Source organism: Bubalus kerabau, chromosome 8 (genome assembly GCF_029407905.1).
Source record: "Bubalus kerabau isolate K-KA32 ecotype Philippines breed swamp buffalo chromosome 8, PCC_UOA_SB_1v2, whole genome shotgun sequence".
Lineage (NCBI taxonomy): Eukaryota > Metazoa > Chordata > Mammalia > Artiodactyla > Bovidae > Bubalus > Bubalus kerabau.
The window spans coordinates 56,813,041-56,838,752 of record NC_073631.1 but is presented as its reverse complement, the minus strand read 5'-3'; the positions used below and the strand labels follow the sequence as shown (position 1 = coordinate 56,838,752).

Here is a 25,712-nt window from a genome sequence, read left to right as displayed (position 1 = left end):
TTGGAGAAGACTCTTGAGAGTCCCTTGGTCTGCAAGGAGATCCAACCAGTCCATTCTGAAGGAGATCAGCCCTGGGATTTCTTTGGAAGGAATGATGCTAAAGCTGCAACTCCAGTACTTTGGCCACTTCATGTGGAGAGATGACTCATTGGAAAAGACTCTGATGCTGGGAGGGATTGGGAGCAGTAGGAGAAGGGGACGACAGAGGATGAGATGGCTGGATGGCATCACTGACTTGATGGACGTGAGTCTGGGTGAACTCCAGGATTTGGTGATGGACAGGGAGGCCTTGCGTGCTGTGATTCATGGGGTCACAAGAGTCGGACGTGACTGAGCGACTGATATGATCTGATCTGATCTGAACCTCCAGTATCTCAAGATGTGACAGTATTTGGAAATAAGATCTTTAAAAAGACATTTAAATTGAAATGAGCTCATTAGGGTAAGCCCTAATCCAATATGACTGGTGTCTTTACAGTCATACAGGAGATTTGGATACTAATAAGCTTAAAGAGAAGGTCATGTAAAGACACGGGGAGAAGACAGCCATCTGCAAACCAGAGTAGACATCTCAGAAGAAATCAGACCTGCCTGCATCTTGGCTTAGGACTTCTGGCTTCCAGAATTGTGAAAAATTTCATTCCTATTATTTTAATCTGTGATACTTTAAGACAGGTCTAGCAAACTAATCGGAGAAGGCAATGGCACCCCACTCCAGTACTCTTGCCTGGAGAATCCCATGGATGGAGGAGACTTGTAGGCTACAGTCCATGGGGTTGCGAAGAGTCGGACATGACTGAGCGAATTCACTTTCACTTTTCACTTTCATTCATTGGAGAAGGAAATGGCAACCCACTCCAGTGTTCTTGCCTGGAGAATCCCAGGGGCGGGGGAGCCTGGTGGGCTGCGGTCTATGGGGTCACACAGAGTTGGACACGACTGAAGCGACTTAGCATCAGCAGCAGCAGCAGCAAACTAATACAATTAATTTAGCTTATTATAGTCTTATGAGCATACTTGGTGTTTCAGGTAAAATAATAGTGTGTTACATTTCTTTAGTACTTTTAATATTATTAAGTTTTCAGCATTCCATATTGTTGTCTCTTTGGGTTTTCATAGCCCCAGGACAGAACACAAGGTAGATCTCAGTTCTAACCTCCTTTCCTGGAATGCAACTTAACCCAAAATGAACAAAACAAATGGTGACCTTCTTAATAAATAGGTGTGAGTTTATGTAAAGATGAATTTTTATTTGGGAACTTCTAAAAACTTTCTATTTTAAAATGAAAAAAGACAAGATTTTTTCCCCAAATATATAAAACAAAATATGGGACTTTAGGAACTAAGTACAGTGGATTCTACTGTCACCCTAAAGCTCAGATGAGCCATTGGAGGACTTGGGTGCAGGGTCTGGCCCTCTTGGTAGGGGATGTCAGATCTAGAGACGTGTGTGGACTCCTTGGGTTTTGAACATTAAAGACTAGGATGCTGTACAAATAATTTTGAAAACTTTTACTGATAACCAACATATATTTTTAATTGGCCTTCAAATATATTCTTGTAAAGGACTTACACTCTGGATATCAATAAGTACCAATAATTTTAAAGGGTCTAATATTGTTGTGTAATAGACATTTTCTGTATTTAAGTATTTCATTTTCACCCCTCTCTGTTATGCAGTGTCTTTTGGTTTAGCCCTTTTCTCCTTTGACAGACTTCACATTTCTAAACAGAGCTCTGTCACTTTATCTGTTTAACTTCATAACCTATAAAATGGATAGAATAATAAACCATGATTTAATTTAATAATAAAATTTTATTAATAATAAGCAGTAATGTTAATTAATATTAATAATAATAAAATAAATTTTATTTAATAAAGCAGTATTTAATAATACTGTTTTCAGGTTGCAAAGAATGAAGCATATCAAGTATTTACTAGCTTCCTAGTCATATTCTAGGAACTCCAATAATGTAAGTTTTATAACAACAATATCGTTCAAAGGATCTCTATGTAACTATGTTTGAATTCACATAAAGATAATTATCTTGAAGATAATTTTCAGTTTTCTTGAAGTACATCTTCAAAATATAATTAAAAGACCTTTAGATAATATAAAGAAATGAGTATTTCAGATCATATAATGAAAGGCATTTATGTGCAATATTTTGTGCAAACTTCAGAAAAACATTCTGAATAGGTATTCTTAACTCCTTTTTCAGTTCAGTTCAGTTCAGTTACTCAGTCATGTCTGACTCCTTGCAAAATTCCAAAGCAAATAAGAATATACTCTTTCTGTTCCAAGCCTTTGAATCAGTTCAGTTCAGTTGCTCAGTCATGTCCGACTCTTTGTGACCCCATGGACTGAAGCACGCCAGGCTTCCCTGTCCATCACTAACTCCTGGAGCTTGCTATCACTCCTTTCCATCGCATCAGCGATGCCATCCAACCATCTCATCTTCTGTCATTCCCTTCTCCTCCTGCCTTCAATCTTTCCAGTATCAGGGTCTTTTCCAATGAGTCAGTTCTTTGCATCAGGTGGTCAGAGTATCTGAACTTCAGCATCCGTCCTTCAAATGAATATTCAGGACTGATTTCCTTTCAGATTGACTGGTTTGATCTCTTTGCAGTCCAAGGGACTCTCAAGAGTCTTCTCCAACACCACAGTTCAAAAACATCAGTTCTTAAGTGTTCAGCCTTCTTTATGGTCCAGCTCTCACACTAGGTGGACTTTTGTCCATATGGTAATGTCTGTTTTTAATATGCTGACTAGGTTGGTCATAGCTTTTCGTCCAAGGAGCAAGCATCTTCTAATTTCAAGGCTGCAGTCTCCATCTGCAGTGATTTTGGAGCCCAAGAAAGTAAAGTCTCTCACTTTTTCCATTGTTTCCCCATGTATTTGCCATGAAGTGATGGGACTGGATGCAATGGTCTTTGTTTTTTGAATGTTGAGTTTTAAGCCAGGTTTTTCACTCTCCTCTTTCACTTTTATCAAGCTGCTCTTTTAGTTCCTCTTCACTTTCTGCCATAAGGGTGGTGTCATCTGCGTATCTGAGGTTACTGATATTTCTCCCAGCAATCTTGATTTCAGCTTGTTCTTCTTCCAGTCCAGCGTTTCTCATGATGTACTCTGAATATAAATTAAATAAGCAGGGTGACAATATACAGCCTTGACATAACCCTTTCCCAATTTGGAACCAGTCCATTGTTCCATGCCCAGTTCTAACTGTTGCTTCTTGACCAGCACACAGATTTCTCAGGAGGCAGGTCAGGTGGTCTGGAATTCCCATCTCTTGAAGAATTTTCCACAGTTTGTTGTGATCCACACAGTCAAAGGCTTTGGCGTAATCAGTAAAGCAGAAGTTTTTATGGAATTCTCTTGCTCTTTCTGTGATCCAATGGATATTGACAATTTGATCTCTGGTTCCTCTGCCTTTTCTAAATCCAGCTTGAACATCTGGAAGTTCACGGTTTGCATATTGCTGAAGCCTGGCTTAGAGAATTTTGAGCATTACTTTGCTAGAATGTGAGATGAGTGCAATTGTAGGGTCATTTGAACATTCTTTGGCATTGCCTTTCTTTGGGTTTGAAATGAAAACTGACCTTTCCCATCGTGTGGCCACTGTTGAGTTTTCCAAAATAGCTGGCAAATTGAGTTCAGCACTTTCACAGCATCATCTTTTAGGATTTGGAATAGCTCAACTGGAATTCCATCACCTCCACTAGCTTTGTTGGTCGTGATGCTTCCTAAGGTCCACTTGACTTTGCAGTCCAGGATGTCTTTTTTCTCAGTTTTCTTTTCTAAGTTATTTGTAAGCTCTCCTCAGACAACCATTTTGCCTTTTTGCAATTCTGTGTTTTGGGGATGCTTTTGATCCCTGTCTCCTGTACAGTGTCATGAAGCTTGGTCCATAGTTCTCTGGGCACTGTGTCTATCTGATCTAATTCCTCCACTGTATAATCATAAGGGATTTGATTTAGGTCATACTTGAATCATATAGTGGTTTTCCCTACTTTCTTAAATTTAAATCTGAATTTGGCAATAAGGAATTCATAATCTGAGCCACAGTCATCTCCTGGTCTCGTTTTTGCTGACTGTATAGAGCTTCTCCATCTTTGGATGCAAAAAATATAATCAATCTGATTTCGGCATTGACCACCTAATGGTGTCCTTGTGTAGAGTTGTCTCTTGTGTTGTTGGAAGAGGGTGTTTACTCTGACCAGTCCATTCTCTTGGCAAAACTCTGTTAACCTTTGCCTGCTTCATTTTGCTGAGTTTTCCAAAATAGCTGGCAAATTGAGTTCAGCACTTTCACAGCATCATCTTTTAGTACTTGGAATAGCTCAACTGGAATTCCATCACCTCCACTAGCTTTGTTGGTACTGATGCTTCCTAAGGTCCACTTGACTTTGTAGTCCAGTGGAAAAACTCCAAGGCCAAAGTTGCCTGTTACTCCAGGTATCTCTTGACTTCCTACCTTTGCATTCCAGTCCCCTGTGATGAAAAGAACATCTTTTTTGTGTTAGTTCTAGAAGGTCATCATAGAACCATTCAACTTCAGCTTCTTCGGCATTAGTGGTCGGGGCATAGACTTGGATTACTATGATATTGAATGGTTTACCTTGGTTTGCCTTTTTATAGGTGTGACATCTGGGTGTCAGTAGGAACAACCATGAGCTGTCTGGCAAAATCAGAAGTTAGTGAAGCTGAGCTTTGCACAGTGGCTATATCATAGCCAGTGAGGTTTATCTGAGGTACAATTATTGCTGATTGAAAAGTGTCCCACTACACCAAAAGAACTTGAAATGTAGTTGGCATTGTCAATGTTTGAGAGTCTCTGTGGAGAATGAATTTTTTAAAAAAAGAAGGAGAAGTATTATAGTTAAGGAAATTGAAGGTCACACTAGGTTTTTGCTTCAATCTAGTGCTGTTTCCACTATGCCATAGTTGGATTTCAGGGATTTTAACTGGCCATTCTTTCTTAAGTTCTAAAATGAATCACAACATAAATCATAAGATAAAAATCTGTGCACTGTACTGTTTATTTTATTACTTTTTATTTTTCAATAAATAACAAACTGTAATGATGTATACTTGGGGCTCTTAACCTTTCCTGCTTGGGCGTCATATTGGTGTTTCAACACCTAATTCTCTGCCACTCCTGAGGTTCCTCTTACAACACAGGCTTTGTGTTAGCTGCCTCTTTGAGGGACATCATTAGACACTGAGAGAAAGTCCTTGCTAGGTCTCCGGTAATGATGGAAACTTATTGTTCATTCCTTTATAAAGGATTTTCTCTCTTCCTCTCAGATTGCAAATCAAAACTTGATGGACTTCTTCACTAATGCATCATTTTTTCCTCATAGATACTCTTCAACCCTGTAATTAAATACAGTTTTCTCCTTGATGGGTCCAGCTTAGGGCTCATTTTGAGTTCATCCTTTTCAAGTGGACACCACCTCACGGATCCTGTGTCGTGCCCTCACTCCTAGTTCCATCTTTCCTTCCACCTTCATGTTATTTGCCTTCTATTCATCCTACAAGTTGGATATTAATTTTATTTTGCCACACTTCATCTTTTTATATCCTGAAAACCCTTATGGAACAAATCAAGCAAGCAGCGTTGGCTGTTGTACGTAATTAACCATCTGATTTCAGAATACCTGGCTGTTCCAGGGAAAAGCCCAGAGATGTCATGTCTCTTTTTGTTGTTGTTTGTTTTAATCTAGTTTTGATTCACCCAGCCTGCTTACAGGATAACAACCCTTAGGTTCTATAAGAGGTTCAGCACTGCTTCTGGGCAGCAAATAGGCTCATAAAGTGAGTAGGTATCCATGCAGGAAGTTGTAAGCAAGTTTGTCTATGTTAGAATTATTAGGCCACAGAATATTTTGTTGAGGAAAAAGTAGGGAAAAAATAAAGCCTTTCTTATTAGTCATTTGAAAAAGAAGACTAAACAAGGCATTACAAATTATAACATGGAAAAAATGCTGGGCTAAAAACTGGATTAACCAGAAGATCGAAGACTCTCAGTGAAGTCTCTCATTCATAAATCAAATGATTGGATGAAGATTCTGCTTAGGAAAAAAAAAAATCATTCCTTTACATAATATGTTAGTCCCTTACAAAACATTTATTTAAAATATTTCAAATAGTGCCATCCAACTGCCTTCCTTTTTCACTGACCTCCTACCTAGCACCTTTAAATTGGGCAGCAGGAGATGCTATAGTGAACATATTACCTTTATAATTTCACAAGCCTCTCAGCTGGAGTTCAGGATCAATTCTCACACTTTAAAAATTCTTTGGCAGACAGGTTTAAACTACATTAACTGACAAATAACCTGAAGTGTAATTTATGGATCTTTCCTCCATGGGAAACAGTTGCAGCTGGTTTTTAATACAAATTGCCTTCCAGTGCTGTAAAACCTAGGCAATCTTAGCAAAACTAACTGATTCCACAAACAAAAACAAAAAAAATAAAACAGAAGAGCAACATCAAAACAGTTGCTAAGTCCATGCATTTAATAAGAGACATTTTCTGGACCTAGCTAGTCCCTTTACATTTTTTATCCTCAGTCTAATTTTTTTGTATTTTTAAAAATTTCATCAATACTTTTCCATTACCTCTCCTCAAAAGGTATTATGGTTACTTCATTATTTATCTTTCCTGATTAGAATATTGTTGCTTCAGTAAAAAAATTTAATGTAATGCATTTAGATGGTGACTGTCTTTGAATTGCATGTGTAAGTTGAACTTTGAACAATGTGGCTTTGAATTTTGCTCGTCCACTTACACGTGGAATTTTTTTTTTTATACTAAATATTACAGTACTACATAATCCAGGGTTGAATCTGGGGATACAGAACCATGGATATGGAGAATGACTGTATGTTATATTTGGATTTTCAACTGCATAAAGAGTTGGCAGTCCTGCATTGTTCAAGGGTCAATGGGAAAAGATGTCAATTTTTTATCTCTTTTATGTGATGGACTCCATAATGTCTATCCAGACTATCTCATGCATCAAGTCTTTATTTGACATCCGCTGGATCATGGAAAAAGGAAGAGTGTTCCAGAAAAACATCTATTTCTGCTTTATTGACTATGCCAAAGCCTTTAACTGTGTGGATCACAATAAACTGTGGAAAATTCTGAAAGAGATAGGAATACCAGACCACCTGACCTGCCTCTTGAGAAACCTATATGCAGGTCAGGAAGCAACAGTTAGGACTGGACATGGAACAACAGACTGGTTCCAAATAGGAAAAGGAGTACGTCAAGGCTGTATATTTGACTTCTATGCAGAGTACATCATGAGAAACGCTGGGCTGGAAGAAGCACAAGCTGGAATCAAGATTGCCGGGAGAAATATCAATCACCTCAGATATGCAGATGACACCACCCTTATGGCAGAAAGTGAAGAGGAACTAAAAAGCCTCTTGATGAAAGTGAAAGAGGAGAGTGAAAAAGTAGGCTTAAAGCTCAGCATTCAGAAAACAAAGATCATGGCATCTGGTGCCATCACTTAATGGGAAATAGATGGGGAAACAGTGGAAACAGTGTCAGACTTTATTTTTCTGGGCTCCAGAATCACTGCAGATGGTGACTGCAGCCACGAAATTAAAAGATGCTTACTGCTTGGAAGGAAAGTTATGACCAGCCTAGATAGCATATTCAAAAGCAGAGACAGTACTTTGCCAAAAAAAAAGGTCCGTCTAGTCAAGGCTATGGTTTTTCCTGTGGTCATGTATGAATGTGAAAATTGGACTGTGAAGAAGGCTGAGCACCGAAGAATTGATGCTTTTGAACTGTGGTGTTGGAGAAGACTCTTGAGAGTCCCTTGGACTGCAAGGAGATCCAACCAGTCCATTCTAAAGGAGATCAGTCCTGGGTGTTCTTTGGAAGGACTGATGCTAAAACTGAAACTCCAGTACTTTGGCCACCTCATGCGAAGAGTTGACTCATTGGAAAAGACTCTGATGCTGGGAGGGATTGGGGGCAGGAGGAGAAGGGGACGACAGAGGATGAGATGGGTGGATGGCATCACCGACTCGATGGACATGAATTTGGGTGAACTCCAGGAGTTGGTGATGGACAGGGAGGCCTGGCGTGCTGCAATTCATGGGGTCGAAAAGAATCGGACACAAGTGAGCAACTGAACTGAACTGAATGCAGGTTTTTCAGGTCTTCCCTGGTGGCTCAGTCAGTAAACAGCCTGCCTGCAATGCTAGAGACCTGGGTTCAATCCCTGGATCAGGAAGAGCCCCTGGAGAAGGAAATGACAACCCACTCCAGTGTTCTTGCCTGGAGAATTCCATGGACAGAGGAGCCTGGTGGGCTACAGTCCATGTGGTCACAAAGAGTCAGACACAATTGATTGACTAACCCTTTCACTTTTCAGGCTTTTCAGAGGATGGACAACAGGTCTAAAACTGCCTTCCATCATCTTTCCCTGTATATAGACCTCTTTCCATGGTCCTGCTTCACTGAATACCATGGCTTTTTGCCTTCCCTCACTGAGTACATTCAATCCAATACCTGGTGCTGCTGCTGCTAAGTTGCGTCAGTCGTGTCTGACTCTGCGACCCCATAGATGGCAGCCCACCATGCTCCGCCGTCCCTGGGATTCTCCAGGCAAGAACACTGGAGTGAGTTGCCATTTCCTTCTCCAATGCATGAAAGTGAAAAGTGAAAGTGAAGTTGCTCAGTCGTGTCCGACTCTTCGAGACCCCATGGACTGCAGCCTACCAGGCCCCTCCATCCATGGGATTTTCCAGGCAAGAGTACTGGAGTGGGTTGCCATTGCCTTCTCCGCCAATACCTCCTAGAAGGCTAGAAATTCATCTCTTCTTCCCCAGTGCTGCATGTGCTCCTGTGATGTTTAATTTTATGTAAATTTGATTGGGCTAAGGGATCCAGTAGCTGGTAAAACATCATTCCTGGGTATCTTTGTGAGGATGTCTCTGGAAGAGATTAACATTTAATTCAGTAGACTGAGAAAAGAGATTCACTGTCACCAATGTGGATCAGTATCATCCAGTCTGTTGAGGGCCCGAGTAGAATTTACAAAGGTGGAAATAGAGCAAATTCTTTCTCTCTTCTTCAGCTAGAACATCCATCTTCTTCTGCCCTCGGACATCTAAGCTCCAGGTTCTTGGGCCTTCAGACTCAGACTTACACTAGTAATCGACCCAAACCCTCGTTTGCTTGGGTTCTCAGACCTTTGGACTTGAACTGAATTATTATACCACCAACTTTCCTGGTTTTTCAGCTTACAGGCAGCAGATTGTGGGACTTCTCTCCTCCATAACCTGTGAACTGGTTCCTGTACTTAATCTCCTTTTATATAAATCTTCATATCCTATTGGTTCTGTTTCTCTGGAAAACCCTTACTAATGCAGCTCCCAGTCTTGACTCTTCTCCAGGATTTCAGTCTTCCATTCTTTCCATTCATTCTCCAAATGGAACTAGAAGGATTTGATCATATTGGGCCCCCATGTTTAAAACCCTTTGGTGTAGTGGTTGATTTATGTCAATTCTTTTAGAAGTTTTAAGGTCCTTTCATAGTTACAAGGCTCTTACAGATTTCCTTTCTTCTTCAGTCTCACCCTTCACCTTCTGATGTCCATTATGCTAGTCTTACCAAGTTAGTTTTAGTTTTTATGATGACTTGTATTCCTTTTGGCTCATCGTTGCTTCTTCTCAGGCAAGACATTTTCTTCCAATGGCCCGTCCTCTGTCAAGGCTCATTTAAGTGCCCCTGCAAGGTCAAGGATATGACTTTTCCTATTATAGTTATTGCCTCCTTGTATTTTAATTGTTTATTTCTTGTTTATGTCTGATCCTCTAGACTGTAAGCAATCTGTGTCCTGTTCATCTGCAATGCACAGCACCCAACATGTTATTCAAGTTCTACGTTTTCAATAAAGTTTTATTTCTGACTCTTCAGCTTTCTTTTCATATTTATTCAATGACAATTCATCTTATAACTTCATTGTTTAAATGATTTTAAAAAGTACTAACAGATATATGAAAGATTCAACTGCATATGAAATATAAAATCTACTAGAAGGCTATTCAATTTTGGCAAAAATTTAAACATTATCCGATTATGGGGACATCAAAAAGAAGCTATAATTTGCTAAAGATATTTATATGCTACTAAAAAACAAACCTTTCAAAATCTTAGATTATTTCCAGGTTATGCAATTTCTTTTGTGGCTTTTTTTCTCTTTGGCAAGATTTTTTTTTTCTATTGAGCATAATATGTAGTGACTATTAACTTGATTATATGCTGCAAATGATAAAGCTAAAAAGAGACTTTAAGAAGGTATTCTTCTGCCCTTGGATAACGCTGCATTTAAAACTTTCCAAAAGTAAATCTGTTTAATTTAAGAACAACCTTAGAATGTATGTTTTAGGAACCGTATAACATGAACATTAATTATACCTAAGACTTATGTGAAGATAGAATGCAATTCATTCAAAAATTTTATTCTAGCAATGAGTAATGCTGCTTAACATTGTAAAATAGTACAGTGCATTTTATTGTAGACCCCTGAATAACTTCTTTTAAATACTGAAATATTCATGTATATATTCAAATAGCAAAGATAAAATATCAGTCACATTTTTCCATTTGGGAAACTTTAGTGTTTCTTTGAGCAACATGATAAAAATCTCAGTTTAACAAATAGTGTAAGTTTGTAGTTCATTCCCTGCTCTGTGACTTTTCCTGTTTAGTTTTTAGCTTACTTGGTTACATAACCATTGCTTTTGCTTAAAGGTCAGCCAAAAGTAAAGTTATATCTTGCTGGAGGTGAGATGTAAACAATGTCTGATCTTGCCCTGCCATTTTTCTTAAATCTTCCACAGAGCTGGGTGAAATTGTGCCAGTATTCATAAAAGAAGATTATGTTTTAGAATCTGTATTGTATTATTCAATAAATATTTCAAGGTGTCTGCAAACAGGGATTAATGGGTATTATATTTCAGGAAACCAGAAAGGTATCAACCTGAAGAATTAAATAAAACACTCATGTTTGATGCTCATATAAACTGTAACTTAAAATAAAATGTGTGTAAACTTCCTTTTCCTTTTGTTTCATTTTTCTGTCACAAGATAATACAGACTAAAGTGAAATGAGACCGAAATGAAACAAGATTTTTAAAAAAAATCTAAATTTGACCTTCACTCTGAAAAGTAATACCGCTCTTCAGTAATCATTGTTATTATGGCGCCTTCATGCAATTAAAATATCTGGATGAAAAAAATGCATGGTTCAAATTCTCAGTGGCACACTGCACTTCAGTCCAATTGGAGGCATCTGGACATGGAAAGACAGTACCATAAAGTTTTTCAACTGAAATTAGGGGTGAGGTATGTATTAAAACTTTGAATCATATTAAAAATTATTGGATTCTATGGAAATTTCTTATTTTTAAAAAAATATTCTGTATCATTAGTGTATATATTAAGTTAGATCTTCATTCAATACTTAAGAGAATCATTAGTGATCTTAAATGGATATTTTATCTGCTGTAAAACTCCTAAAAAGAGCCAAGCTAAATGCCCCATTCCTGTGTTTCTCCTCTAAAGATAATTCTGTAAATAGGGCAGCTACTGCTGCCTAGAACATCCTTTAGTCATTTAAGATGTGTTTTATCCTGGTATTAATTAAATTCATTTCTAATTTTAAATTAAAAAAAAATTAAAGGTTAGCTCCTCTCTCCTTCAGTTGTAACTTTGTAGACTTTGAGCAGAGTAAAAATAAAGTATGACCTAAAATCTCTTCTCAATGTTATTTTCATTGTTTGTTTTTTTTTCCTTCTAAGAAAAGTCATATTTTTTTAATGATCCAGGTCACATTCTAGGCTAGAGTTAAGAACTTCAGGGAGGGCTGCATCCTAATTCTCCTTTTTGTATTTTTTTTCTTTTTTGGATCTCCAAGTAATTTTTTATTGATTTAATTGACATATAACATCATATTAGTTTCAAATGTACAACATAATGATTCCATATGTATATATGTTGTGAAATGATCATAACATCAAATCTAGTTAACATCCATCCAAGTGATTTTTATGCACATTAAAACTTGAAAAGCAAGTGACTTTCAGCCCAGGCTTCCAATTAGGACCTCATGTGCTCAGTCACTCAATAGTGTCCGACTCTGTGACCCCCCCCAGACTATAGCCTCCAGGCTCCTATGTCCATGGAATTTCCTAGGCAAGCATACTAGAGTGGGTTGCCATTTCCTCCTCCAGGGGATCTTCCCTAGGATATCATATAGTTTTAAGAACTGTTATCACCTGTGCCCTCCCCTACAGATTCTGTCCATTTGTCTGGGTAGGAACACCTGTGTTGTTTAAATTAAGTCTTCCAGGTGATTCTAAGGTGAGGCCAGAGTTAAGGGTGAGAGGTCACAAGTATATTAGGAGAGTTGAGCCTTCGATCCTAACAGACTTTGCTCTGTGTGGTCTGGTAGGGGCAGGTCTGTGCCGCCTGCATTATCTGGGCTGTAATAGAATTTGGGGTGTCTATGGGAGAAGAGGGTCCCTGAAGACAGAAAAGAAGAAACTCAAAGTTTAATCTTCATGTAGGAGCTCAGTGTTCCTGAATCTCTCCTGAGACAACAAAAAAGAGGGTATTTCAAGTCTCTTCTTCCTGTGAGTGTTAGACCAACAGAGGGTCTGTGCTGAAGCCTTTAAAGGCACATTCTCAAGATGCATTTGTGACTTCACCTTATCTCACCTGAGAAAGAAACCTGGCGGAGGAAAAGGAAGAAATGGAAGTTTCTCAGGTAAATGTCATGTCCTGGATCAGGGGCAGGTTCTCTTTTCCTCCTGAAGTGCTGTGGTCCTAGAACATGCAAATGTTTACTTCTGTTTACTCTGTTGGTAACAAATTTGCTTTCAGCTACTGTTTTTCTCTCTCTCTTTTCTGACAGTCAAGTGCTCTTAGAACACTTCTCCCCTTTATGCTAGAGCCTTCTCGTCGTTTTCTCTGTTTAAACTTCTGATATGTTTTGAGCAATTCTCACTTCTAATTAATGACCTGAAACTACCAAAAATGTTCCCTTTGTGTCAGATCAACTTGGGAATGTGCTGATACCCAAGATTCCTATGTGGGATTGGAGGGGAAGGGACCTGGGACATCAGTGAGGAAGGAGACTGTATAGTCTTTAGGTCCCATCCAGATACCCCATCAACTCTCTGTAGATGAGGATTTAAAAAAGTCATATCAAACAGGATGGCATTAATGGCCCAGAATAACTCAAAACTTTCTAAAAAAGAAGACTGATTAGCAAAAGACAGGATCTCTAGAACCCTCAAGATTAGTGATTTAAATGAACTATTAGGGATTACAGATTATAGGCACTCTATGTAGCACTCTATGTGGCTAGATGTTTGGATAAAACTGGTGTTTTCATGATTAGATTTAGGTTACAATTGACTTGTTTTTCTGGGCAATAATGTCAGCAGTGATTGTGTTCTTTGGAGAATATTGATATCAATTTGTCCCATTACTGCTGATGTTAACTCCATACACTTGGTGCAAATGCTCTCTACCTGACATCTCTGCAACTCCTCTTTGTACTTTAAAGAGATATATATATATATATATTAAATTATCTAACAATGTTCAAGGCAATAGACTGATGTTGAATTTTAAGATGCTACTTGTCCGATGGGCTTCCCTAGTGACTCAGTAGTCGAGAATCCACCTGTCAGTGCAGGAGACACCAGAGACACGAGTTTAATCCCCATATCAGGAAGATCCCCTGGAGGAGGAAGTGGCAACCCACTCCAGTATTCTTGCCTGGGAAACCCCATGAACCGGGAGCCTGGTGGGTTCCTGGGGGGTCTCAAAAGAATCATACATGACTTAGCAACTAAACAACATTTGTCCTATGAGAAATAGATTTTTCTGTGGTAGGAACCATACATTTTGAGCTTATTATTAACTGGTAACACTATCAATGTACCTATCCCAGGAAGGTTCTACTCCTAAATCTTTCTCACACATGGTAATTTACTTGCTCAAAACGGGGTTCTGATGGCACTTGTTTTAGGCTGCTGTTATCTTAGATGTCCCCTCAGCTTGGTCTTTGGCTTCTCTTAACTACATGTGAGCCTTGCTGAAAATAGTTTTCCAGATCAGCATCTCCCCAGCATCACATCTCCAGAGTGTCAGAGAGATGCCTTTGACAGAATCCATTAAGGTTAACATTAAATTTTAACATTAAAACTTGGCATGAAAAAGAGTCTAGGAAAAATACTTCACAGATTTGTTGTTTTGGCTCATGGATAAGAAGCAAGAAAACAAAGCAAATAAGTTTGAATTTGAGAAGCAATTAACTTTGCCTAAACTTTGACTGCTTTTCTTTTCATTTCCTATTCCTTGAAAATGAAATTACTGTTTGAGGAGCTAACAGTTTCCATCTACAGTTAACACAGCATATTAGAAAGTACCATCCTGAGCTAGTAGTAGTGTTAAAATCAGCACGACAGATGAACTTTCTCTATGCCTATACAGAAACTTGACTGGCAGTTTCATTTGTCAATTTCCTTAATTAAGATAGCCTCACCTACTGCAATAGAATTTTAAACTCCTGAGGAAGAAACTATGTATTATTTCTTAATATCCTTTCTTCCCTTTTTCTATGGTGATACAATTTGTGATTTTTAACTGAACAGATGCTATCCGGAAACTAAAAATTACATTTTCCCGCTTCTGTTATCTAGGAGTGATCTGGTACATTTAGGTTCTGACAGATGGAATGAAAGGAAAAGTGGTATGTCAAATTTCTAAGATATTTGCTTGTTGAGAGAAGGCATGCTTTTCTTCCTTTTCTACCTTCTGGCTGGTGGGAATGTGGACATGACGGCCATAACTGGCATAGTCACCCTAGACATGAGATGATCTGGGTGATGTAGGTCATGGTAAAGCAACCACATAGAAGGAGCCTGGGGCTCTGGAAGTAACACACTGAATCTGGGTCACCCACCTCTGAACTTACGTGAATCTGACTCTTATTGATCATGAAGAAGCATAAATTATTGCTTTATGATACCTATTGCAAGCAATACAATTGCTCCTCAGTAGCTTAGCCTATACTAATGAATAATGATTATAAAATTTTTATGGCATATCATATTACAGTTATGTGCATAATACAGTATTAGAAACATTATTACATTCTTTTAAAAAACACCTATGATGAGAGGCTGATAGGCAATTTTGCTATCAGAGGTATACTGTATTATAATGTAATTCTTTGCAAGCAAAGTTATAAAATGATAAAACAACTAACACATTTTTGTAAAATATCATGCACCTTATGCCTATATATGGATAGGCATACACATCTGGCACACACTGTTCTATGTCATGAATCCTTGGGTAACAATGATGATGACATAAATACATCTCATTCAGTTTTTGCTGTACCATTTTTACTTTCCTCATGAAGACACTCACACACGTGCACAATAGATAAGTTTATCAACTGTAAGGCATGATGACTATTTATTGTTCATTAAGTAGAAAGGGCTCATCAAAGTTCCTCCTCATCTTCACATTGACTAGGCTGAGGAAGAAGTAGAAGTGAGATTGGTGTCACTGTCTCGGGGGTGATAGAGGTAGAAGTGGAGGTAGGTGCACTCAGTGTTACTTTATGGAAATGTATCACAGTTTGTCTGACTGTACTGATTTTTAATTTCTCTAAAAATGCTTCTATATAATACCAATCCTTCCACCCCTAGCTTTAGCTTCAGCGCCAGTATCATAAAGGGGTCCATGTCATAACAGAAGTCAAAAGCAAGTCTTGTGCAATAGGAGACCTTCTACCAGATTGTCGAGCGTCGGTTTGTTTGCTGGCCCTGCTTTTTCCATCTTCCTCATAATGGTTCATCTTTTTTCATCTTCCTCATCTGAACCTCAGCACTGGTTCAGAAGCACTCATTCTCATCCAGTTGTCATGTGTTAATTCCTCTGGTGTGGTGTTTATTTGCACTTTAATTTCTCTAAGATCCACATCTTTTGGGCCATATCCACCGTCTCTTTTGTGGTTTCTTTGATTGGTTCTGTTCTAAATCCTTTGAAGTCTGGCACAATGTCTGGAGGCAGTTTTCTCCAGCAGGAATTTACTATTTTGGACTTGATGGTTTTCATGGCTTTTTCTATAACAATGATGACACCTTCAAGGATTACCAATTGTGTAATCCTTCCAGACCTTCATGATTTTCTCTTTATCTGGGTTCTGTTCTGTAGTATTGGTAATACTTTCCATAGTGTACCATGTGTAATGAACGTTAAAGACCTTCATGACCCCCTGATCTAGAGACTAAGTTAGAGATGTTGTGTTTGAGGAAGAGTAGACCACTTCAGTATTTCAGTGTTACATAGTTCTAGGTGGCCAGGGACATTGTCTAATACAGCAACAACGAATGTTAAAAGGCAGCCCCTTACTGGCAAGGTACTTCCTGACTTTAGGGACAAAGCAGTGATGGAACCAATCCAGAAAAATGGTTCTCATCCAGAATTTTTTGTCACCCAAGCAAAAGACTGGCAGCTGGTGGTGTGTTGTATTTTTTCCCCCCATCAAGGCTCAGGGCTTAGAGGCTTTATAGGTAAGGGCAGTTCTGATCACAAACCTACTATATTTATCCAAAACTGCGCTTTAGCCTATCCCTCCCTGCCTTAAATCCTGGTGTTCACCTCTCTTCCTTACTAATAAATCTATTTTGTAGCATTTTTCCCCAGAATAGGGCGCTTCAGGCTACATTAAAAACTTGTTCAGGCAGATATCCTTTCTCTTTAATGACTGTCTTATCAGCATCTGAGAACTCATCTCTGATGTCTTGATTAGTAGAAGCTGCTTCTCCTGTTATATTGACATTTTAAAGCCAAATAAATCTCTTTTTAGAATTATCAAGCCATCCTTTCCTGGCATTAAGTTCTTTAGCTTGAGATTTTTTTAGTTTTTGACTTGTTATTGTATACTGACTTTGATTTTTCTTAAATCATGTTATAGTCTTATTGGTATGACTTTCTTTTGGCAATCTTGTACCCACATAAAAGCTTAATTTTCAACATGAGAAAAAAGAATATATTTCACCAAAAGTGCAAGGATTTTGCATCTGCTGGTGCAGCTGCAGTGATGGCTTATGAATGTCCTCTTCTTCTTTTATGATGGTCCTTATCATGAAATAAATGTGGGCAGCTGTAGCTGCAGACCTCAATCTAGGGCATGTATCAAGCAATCCAAATTTTCTTGTCATGCCATGACTTTTCTCTGTTCCTTAGGAAAACTGGCAGCATTACTAGTGGGACTTTGTACGGTTTTCATGATGCTATTCAAGGTTTACATTTCACACTATGAAAAACATGTGAGAACCAGGAGAGATCACTTTTTACTGTGACATACAATTTACTGAAGAGAAAACTTGTCACATGGAGATGATTAGCATCACATGGCATTTATAAGCAGACACTTGCAATAACAGAAGGTGGCTGTGAAACTTTTACAGTAAGTACAGTATAACTATAGTTAAATTTATGCAGTTATGACTTAATACAGCACGTTTAAGTTTGTTTACATTTCTCTGAACTGAGGATGGTGCCATGTATGGTTTATAAGAGTGGTGTGCGTAAGTTCTAATAAATCTTAAATTATTATAGTGTATTTGTATGTTTCATGGTAGTAAATGATAAAATAGACTAGTATCTATATATATATCTTGTGTATTCATGACATACCTAACTTTTTCGTCATTTTTTTGATATTTCTGAGGTGCACAGTTCATCTGTCAGCTTTTTCAAATTGTCTCAAATTTCCAAAAAATATTTGAATATATTTATGGGAAAAAATCCATGTACAAGTGGACCCATGCATTTCAAAGCTGTGTTGTTCAAGGGCTAACTATATACATATAATATATATCTTATATGTATGAGCTATTTATGGATATATAATACAGGTATCAAATCATATTTTTTTATCCATTGATGGACTAGTTTTGGCTATTGTCAGTAGTGCTGTTATCAATATGGGTGGTGGACATTTTTTTGAGTTACGGTTTCTGTTTCCTTCAAATAAATACTCAAAAGTGAAATTTATGGATCTATGATAGTTCTATTTTTATTTTATGAGGACCCGCCATACTATTTTTCATAGTTCAGTTCAGTCACTCAGTTGTGTCCAGCTCCGTGTGACCCCATGGACATGGGAGGCACGCCAGGCCTCCCTGTCCATCACCAACTCCCAGAGTCCACCCAAACCCACGTCCATCGAGTCGGCGATGCCATCCAACCATCTCATTCTCTGTCGTCCCCTTCTCCTCCTGCCTTCAGTCTTTCCCAGCATCATGGTCTTTTCAAGTGAGTCAGTTCTTCACATCAAGTGGCCACAGTATTGGAGTTTCAGCTTCAGCGTCCAATGAATATTCAGGACTCATTTCCTTTAGGATGGACTGGTTGGATCTCCTTGGAGTCCAAGGGACTCTTGAGAGTCTTCTGCAACACCACAGTTCAAAAGCATCAATTCTTCACCACTCAGCTTTCTTTGGAATCCAACTCTCACATCCATACATGACTATTGGAAAAACCATAGCTTTGACTAGACAGACCTTTGTTGGCAATGTCTCTGCTTTTTGATATGCTGTCTAGGTTGGTCATAGCTTTTCTTCCAAAGAGCAAGCGTCTTTTAATTTCATGGCTTCAGTCACCATCTACAGTGATTTTGGAGCCCCCCAAAATAAAGCTTCTTTGTTTCCCCATCTATTTGCCATGAAGTAAATGGGACTGGATCCCATGATCTTGGTTTTCTGAAAATTGAGTTTTAAGCCAGCTTTTTCACTCTTTTCTTTCACTTTCATCAAGAAGCTCTTTAGTTCTTCACTTTCCGCCAAAGGATGGTGTCATCCGCATATCTGAGATTATTGATATTTCACCTGGCAATCTTGATTCCATTTTTTCATAGTGACTGTGTCAATTTACTTTCCTCCCAACAGTGCATAAGGATTCCCTTTTCTCCACAATATCACAAAAACTTGTTATTTCTTTTCTTTTGATAATAGCCATTTTTAACAAGTATGAGGTAATAGCATATGGTTTTTATTTGCATTTCCCTGATAGCTAATGATTTTGAGTTCCTTTATGTGTACTTGTTGGCCATCTGTATGTCTTCTTTGGAAAAATCTTTTCACATCTTCTGCCTACTTTTTAGTTAGGTTGTTTGTTTTTCTGCTATTGAATTATATATGAGTTCTTTGTGTATTTTGGATATAATCCACTATTTGATATGTTATTTACAAATATTTTCTCCCATTTTGTAGGTTGCCTTTTCATTTTGTTTACAAATTCATTTTTAGATGTTACTTATTCTAGTGCTAGTAGCTAACTACAGTACATGAAATGGAACAATGTTATTTTTTTCTAATTGTTTGGGAATGATTTCAGTTTAGCAGATCGTATTTATATGGACTTATAAAATGAAAAAATACTTTTTAAAGATATAGATAATTCTTGCATAATATCAAGAAATACTCAGTCATTTCTCCCATGGCCTCTTCAGTATTTAAAATTATTCTCAACACACACTTTCTTAAACATCCTACTCTAAATTTTTGTGAAAGATAATCATGCATTTTCTCAGGTTCATGAATTATGTTCTAAAGCTTCCTATGGTCAATCATTCTAAAACTTCTTTCAGCCACATGTAAAGAAGCAGTTGGAATTCTATCCCTTCCATTTAATTTGTTAAGCTTTTTAGATATATAAATTTGACTAACATCATAATTGAAATAAGCGTAGTTTTCAGGGTTTTTCATTAATATATCCCAACCTCTGTAAATATTATTTATTGCAAATTGGTTACACTGTTCTATTTTTGATTTAGAAATGTACTCTATGTTGTTCAGTCACTAAGTCATTTCTAACTCTTTGCAACCCCATGGACTCAGCACAACAGAATTCCCTGTCCTTCACCACCTCCCAGAGAGTTTGCCCAGACTCATGTCCATTGAGTTGGTGGGGCCATCCAACCATCTCATCCTCTGTAGCCCCCTTCTCCTCTTGCCCTTGATCTTCCCCAGAATCAGTGTCTTTTCCAGTGGTTGGCTGATCGCATTAGGTGGCCAAAGTATTGGAGCTTCAGCTTCAGCATCAGTTCTTGCAATAAATATTCAGGGTTAATTTCCTTTAGGACTGACTGGTTTGATCTCCTTGCAGGTCAAGGGACTCTCAAGAGTCTTCTCCAGCACCACAGTTCAAAAGCATCAATTCTTTGGCACTCAGCCTTCTTCCCAGTCCAACTCTCACGTCCATACATGACCACTGGAAAAACCATAGCCTTGACTAGACGGACCTTTGTTGGCAAAGTAATGCCTCTGCTTTTGAATATGCTGTCTAGGTTTGTCATAACTTTTCTTCCATCTTTTACTTTCATGGACACAGTCACTGTCCACAGTGATTTTTAAGCCCAAGAAAATAAAATCTATCACTGTTTCCACTTTTTCACCTTCTATTTGCCATGAAGTGGTGGGACCAGATGCCATGATATCAGTTTTTTTGAATGTTCAGTTTTAAGCCAGTAATCTTAAGAGTCCCTTGGACTGCAGGGAAATCAAATCAGTCAATACTAAAGGAAATCAACCCTGAATATGCATTGGAAGGATTGATGCTGAAGCTGAAACTCCAGGACTTTGGCCACTTGAGAGCCAACTTCTTGGAAAAGACCCTGTTGCTGGGAAAGACTGAGGGAGAAAGAAGAAGAGCATGCAGAGGATGAGGTGGTTAGCTGGCATCACCAACTCAATGGACATGAATTTGAGCAAGCTCCAGGAGATAATGAAGAACAGGGAAGCCTGGTGTGCTGTAGTCCATAGGGTCACAAAGAGACACACAGGTCTTACTGACCAACCAAAAATATGTTAAGTATATTATTTATATACATTACCATTTTGAATAATCAAATGACTTAGAATTTTTAAAATGGTAAAAAAAAAATGATGCACTTAAACTTTTAAAAAGAAAAAATGAAAAGAAAATTCAATTGCAGTGTTAGTATGACTATGTAACAAAAGATCTGTGCTTGAGTGGAAAAAGACTAGAAGGATATACCAAAATATTAATAGAATAAAAGGTCAGTAAAATAGTATATACTGAAGAGTTTTAGGCAGTGGTTACCAAATGTGTTCTTTGACTAGAATTACTAAAGATTTTTAAGAGACAGAATTGCCTGGACTCCATCTCATATCTATTGAATTAAAATCCTTGTGGATAGTGTTTGGTAATCTGTATTTTTAGAAAATTTTCCAAGGGACTTTTAGCCCATGGTATTGTGTTTGTGACCTACCAGTCTAAAGAGTAAAGTATCTATTTGTTTATTTAGAATATTTTTATTTGTAGGATTTCCTTATTAGAGCCAAAATGTAACATACCCTTCACTTTTATTGATAATGGTTTTAAGAAATGGCAACTTACAGAGCATTTCTGAATGTTTTGCAAATTAGTATTAAGGAGAGGATCAGTTGATATATACATTAGGCATCTGTTTCAGTAATAGATAAAAAAATAAGTGTGTAACTCAAGTTTGATATTGGCTAAAAATTACAATTGTTCAAGTCATAACGTTCAATGTGAAAAAGTTTTAATATAATGCAAAATAACAAGAAAAACTTCCTCTTTTATCCCTAATTCCCTATTTCTAGTCATTTCCAATGAAATGACCAAAGAAACAGTTAACAGTTTGTGAGTATATCATCCATTATACTTTCTATGCATTTATGTTAGTACAGAATAGATTTATCCAAATTTTTTGTTGTTGTTCAGTCACTCGGTCATGTCTGACTCTTTGCAACTCCATGGACTTTAGCATGCCAGGCTAAATTATTTTGCACTAGATATTTGTTTGATTTAAGCTATTTTCACATTTTGAACACTCATTATGAACAATGTTTTATTTTTTAAACCATTTTCCATTATTTAATCATGTTTTACCTTATTTCAAGGTGCTAAGATGACCTCATTTTTCTTTTTGAAAATATTTAGCTCTTAAGATAATGATTGATATAAAATTTTCTTTATCTGTATTTATGTGTAAGGTATATATTCTACCAAGTAACACTATATGTCATTTTTTTTAAATTAAAGTGAATAATGGATTCTGTTATTATGAGATAGCAGAGTCCACCTTTCCCACAGAGGCATTTTTCTTTCTTCTGGTATAACTTTACCACTGTGTCTTGTGCTGTTTGCAAATTGAATATTTCTAGGCAGGGGTTAAAACATAATGTAGTCATCCAATGATCACTGACATATTTACTGGTAGCAGGAAATATGCCCAAGAATAATTATTAGAAAGGAAAATTCAGGGGATTATGGTGTCTAGTTCTTTCCTCTCACTTTATTTGGATGAACCAATGTCCAGTCTAACCAGATGTTGTCTTAACAGAAAGTTAAGCATTTAGAATTTAGACAGCGTATGTCTTTAAATATATGCTCTCACTACCCAGGAACCTTCTTTCATAAGTACAGCAAAAAGAACATACATTACATTGCTATAATTTGTGTTCAGATCAGAAGACCTGATCAAAATTTATAATTTCTTAAAGTGTGTAACAAACCTAACAAAGAATGAGAATCATGCTCTCTGGCTCTGAAATAGAGTTTCTAATGCTGAAAGTGCATAATCTGGGTGCTAATTGTCAGAATAAAAATATACCAAACTATAATATTCCAAGAGGTGACTCATCATAGAAACAAAAGGGAAGGGCATGATTAACTCTCATTTGTACAGCGCAAGCATAATGTGTCCACTAATCTAGATTTAGATCCAGGCTAGAAAGTATTTTATGTAAAGAAATTATTAAATTTGCACATTAGCCTACTTTTGAGTTATAATAAATTTCTTGAGCAAAAATGTCCTAAGAGTAAGAAAGGGATTCCTGCTTTGCCCCAGAGAGCAATGCTGCGATTAATTCTACCACCTGGAGCAAAAGAACTCGGAGCAGAAGTTCTGCCTTCAATACAGCAATCCCTACTGAGAAAAATAATTCCTTAAATGTTCTCTAATATATTTTTGTTTCTCATAATATGTAAGGCTTCCAATCTGTGTACTGTTGAAGCTTACATTCTGTATGAATTATCTTTTATATTTAGGGTACTTTTCAAATCTTAATATTTCAACTGGAGCCATTCATCTCTCTATGTATTTAATTCACAATCATGCTGTCTATTAGAAAGGGTAGTTTATAATGATGTTGGGGTTCTAAGAATGTACATTTCCCATATATAAGCTTTATGGTAAGCACCTTACTTCTGAAATAAATATTTCTGACTTTAAAACATATATTTCCTAGTCATTGAACTGAACACTTTGAGCAAAAGTAAAAATATTTTGTGTGATTCATAGTTTAATTTTTTAACTTTAAATTAGATAGATTATAATACTGGGACTTGAGTATTTGAACAAAAACTATCTAGAAATTCTGTTGAGTGTGAGTGGATGGAGGTGGGGTGGTTGTATTAGGGACCAAGAAAAAGTTTCAAATAATGATGCTAGTTTTAAGTGGTTTTTAATAAATTACTTGAAAACTAGCTTTTGCCCCCAAGTAGTATAATAAAATTGTGTTCCCAGAGATGACTGATAAAGATTAACAGTCAAAAGCAGAGACTGTTTTTCTGTCTGCAGTCTCTTGACTTTACTGTAGCATATGTAATGCTTCTGCCAACTGTTTCCTAGATTAACCACAGTATTTGGTCACAAGTGACAAAAAAAAAAAAAAAAGCCTACTCAAACTTGCTTTTGCAAAAAGAGAATATATTGGCTGATGGAAATAGGAAGGAAGGGGCTGAGTCTGTCCTCAGTCACACTGAACCTGTAGACTACTAGAGTTCTTGTCATCCCTCCGTCCCCTCTGCCAGCTGCTTTCCGTGTGTCCCTTTCCTGATTTGAAGGGATGCTACCCATTTGGTACAGAATATGACTACTTGCAGATTGAGTCATATTCTTACGTTAGTGAATCATGGGGAAAGAAAACTCCTCTTTTCTAGTAACTGTAAATCTTCAGGAAGGGCTCTCCTTGGCCCAAAGTTCACAACCATCCCCGTGACTGTGCCGCAGTGTCCAGCGATTGTAAGCCCCAACAGACCCATGTAGAGTTGGAAAGGGGGATGTCAATCTGCAAAGGGTTCAGGGAGGGAAGATTAAGGGTCTCAGGAAACATTACTTTGCTCCTAATTCCCCTTTGAAATCTGCTTCTTTTTCCTGACTACTGCATTGTCTTCTCATCTTCTTACTCCCTGCCTCTCATTTAGACTTAACATTCTGCTCTTTAAAAAAATCTGTTCTCTTCCACAAATAGCTCATCTTAACACAGTTTCAACTCGTATCAATGCAGAAGCACTTTGAGTTTCTATCTGCACATATCATTACATTCAGCTACTTGTCACATAAGAGCATGGGTGTGTTTTACAAGTTTACCCATCCTCCAGAAGCTTATAAGCTAAAGAAGAAATAACAAATAGGCAACATCCATGATAAGGTTAATTTTTCACTGATTGCTTAAATTTTAACAGAAAACTTTATGGACCACATTTTACTCTTTCCCAGCACTGCTGAGACTTAAATGTGGAGTTGGCATTCTTATGAACAGTTAAGTAAGAACTGTGACGAATTGGACTGTTTTTCACGTATCAGAAACATTAAATGCATTTACCATTCAAAAAAACATCTGAGGAAACTCATTCTCTGACGGAGAAACCTTTGCAATACAACCTACACTATGATACTGTTTATAGAGTTTTCTCGTTCCAGCACTCTACTAAATTTAGTGAAGCCCTTTCACTATTATACATTGGTCATATTCTTAGCTCATTCCTTCATAAAATAGAAGTAGTCAAAACACCCCTTTTAATATATCATGGCAAAGCACAACTTTGAGAAACCAGCCTAATTGTTCTGTTCCAGGTACTGCTCACCCCAGTGTTTGCGCAACAGTGGACCACCATGGGGGAAAGAAGACTACAGTCGTTTGATTCACGATGGTCAACTTGACATAGCTGTGTATCATCAGTTATAGGACAGCAAGAGGCAAAATATGGCAAATGCCAAAAGAAGGAAAGCACATATTACAGGAGTGGACAGGGAGGAGAGGTTACTATTTGAAGGGGCAGAACAGGTGGAAAAACAGATTAAGGAGATGTATAAGTTTGAGGTTGAACATTTTCAATTTTAAGTTTGAGAAACATTCATCTGGAAATTGAAAATGAGAGTTTAGGTTTCAGGACAGATTTCTGCTGGAGTTTGAAATATGGGAACCACTTAATTAATAAAATTCTACAAATGTATACCCATGTGAACTGAATGAGCAAATAATTTCTCAGCCTCCCAGTTTCCCTATCTTCAAAATGGAGGAAATAACATAATGATTAAGATTTCTGTGAAGATTATGAATTTAGGTAGGAAAGTGTCTTTGCGCCATTTTTATTAACTAGTACGCCATTGTTGTCAGTATCCCTCTTGCCTATACAGTGTGCTTGGCTCTGTCATGGGGATGGGAGTGAATCAAGTTAAGAAATGAATCTAATAGAAAAGACCACCACATTTGACTCTTCCTGTGACTATTCACTGGGTATTTGTCACTTTGTCCTGACCCTCTTGCTTCATTTCCTAGGACGTTTGTTATTTCTGATTCAT

General features: G+C 37.5%; 1 protein-coding gene and 1 non-coding gene across 5 annotated transcripts in view; both read left to right on the top strand.

The window, feature by feature from the left end:
• MDFIC (MyoD family inhibitor domain containing) overlaps positions 1–25,712 on the top strand; it is a 323,251-nt gene that overhangs the window by 172,717 nt on the left and 124,822 nt on the right. For 2 of the 4 annotated variants that reach the window (XM_055590330.1, XM_055590328.1), the window contains exon 1: positions 11,796–12,809. The exons of 1 other annotated variant lie outside the window; for it this stretch is intronic. The gene's annotated coding sequence lies outside the window, so the exon portion shown is untranslated. Of the gene's footprint in view, positions 1–11,795; positions 12,810–25,712 lie in introns of those variants that run through there. One more of the 4 variants, XM_055590326.1, reaches the window with a different exon arrangement.
• Positions 4,712–4,848, top strand: LOC129659754 (U4 spliceosomal RNA). The gene has a single exon (XR_008718226.1). It is a non-coding gene; the product is annotated as a U4 spliceosomal RNA (small nuclear RNA).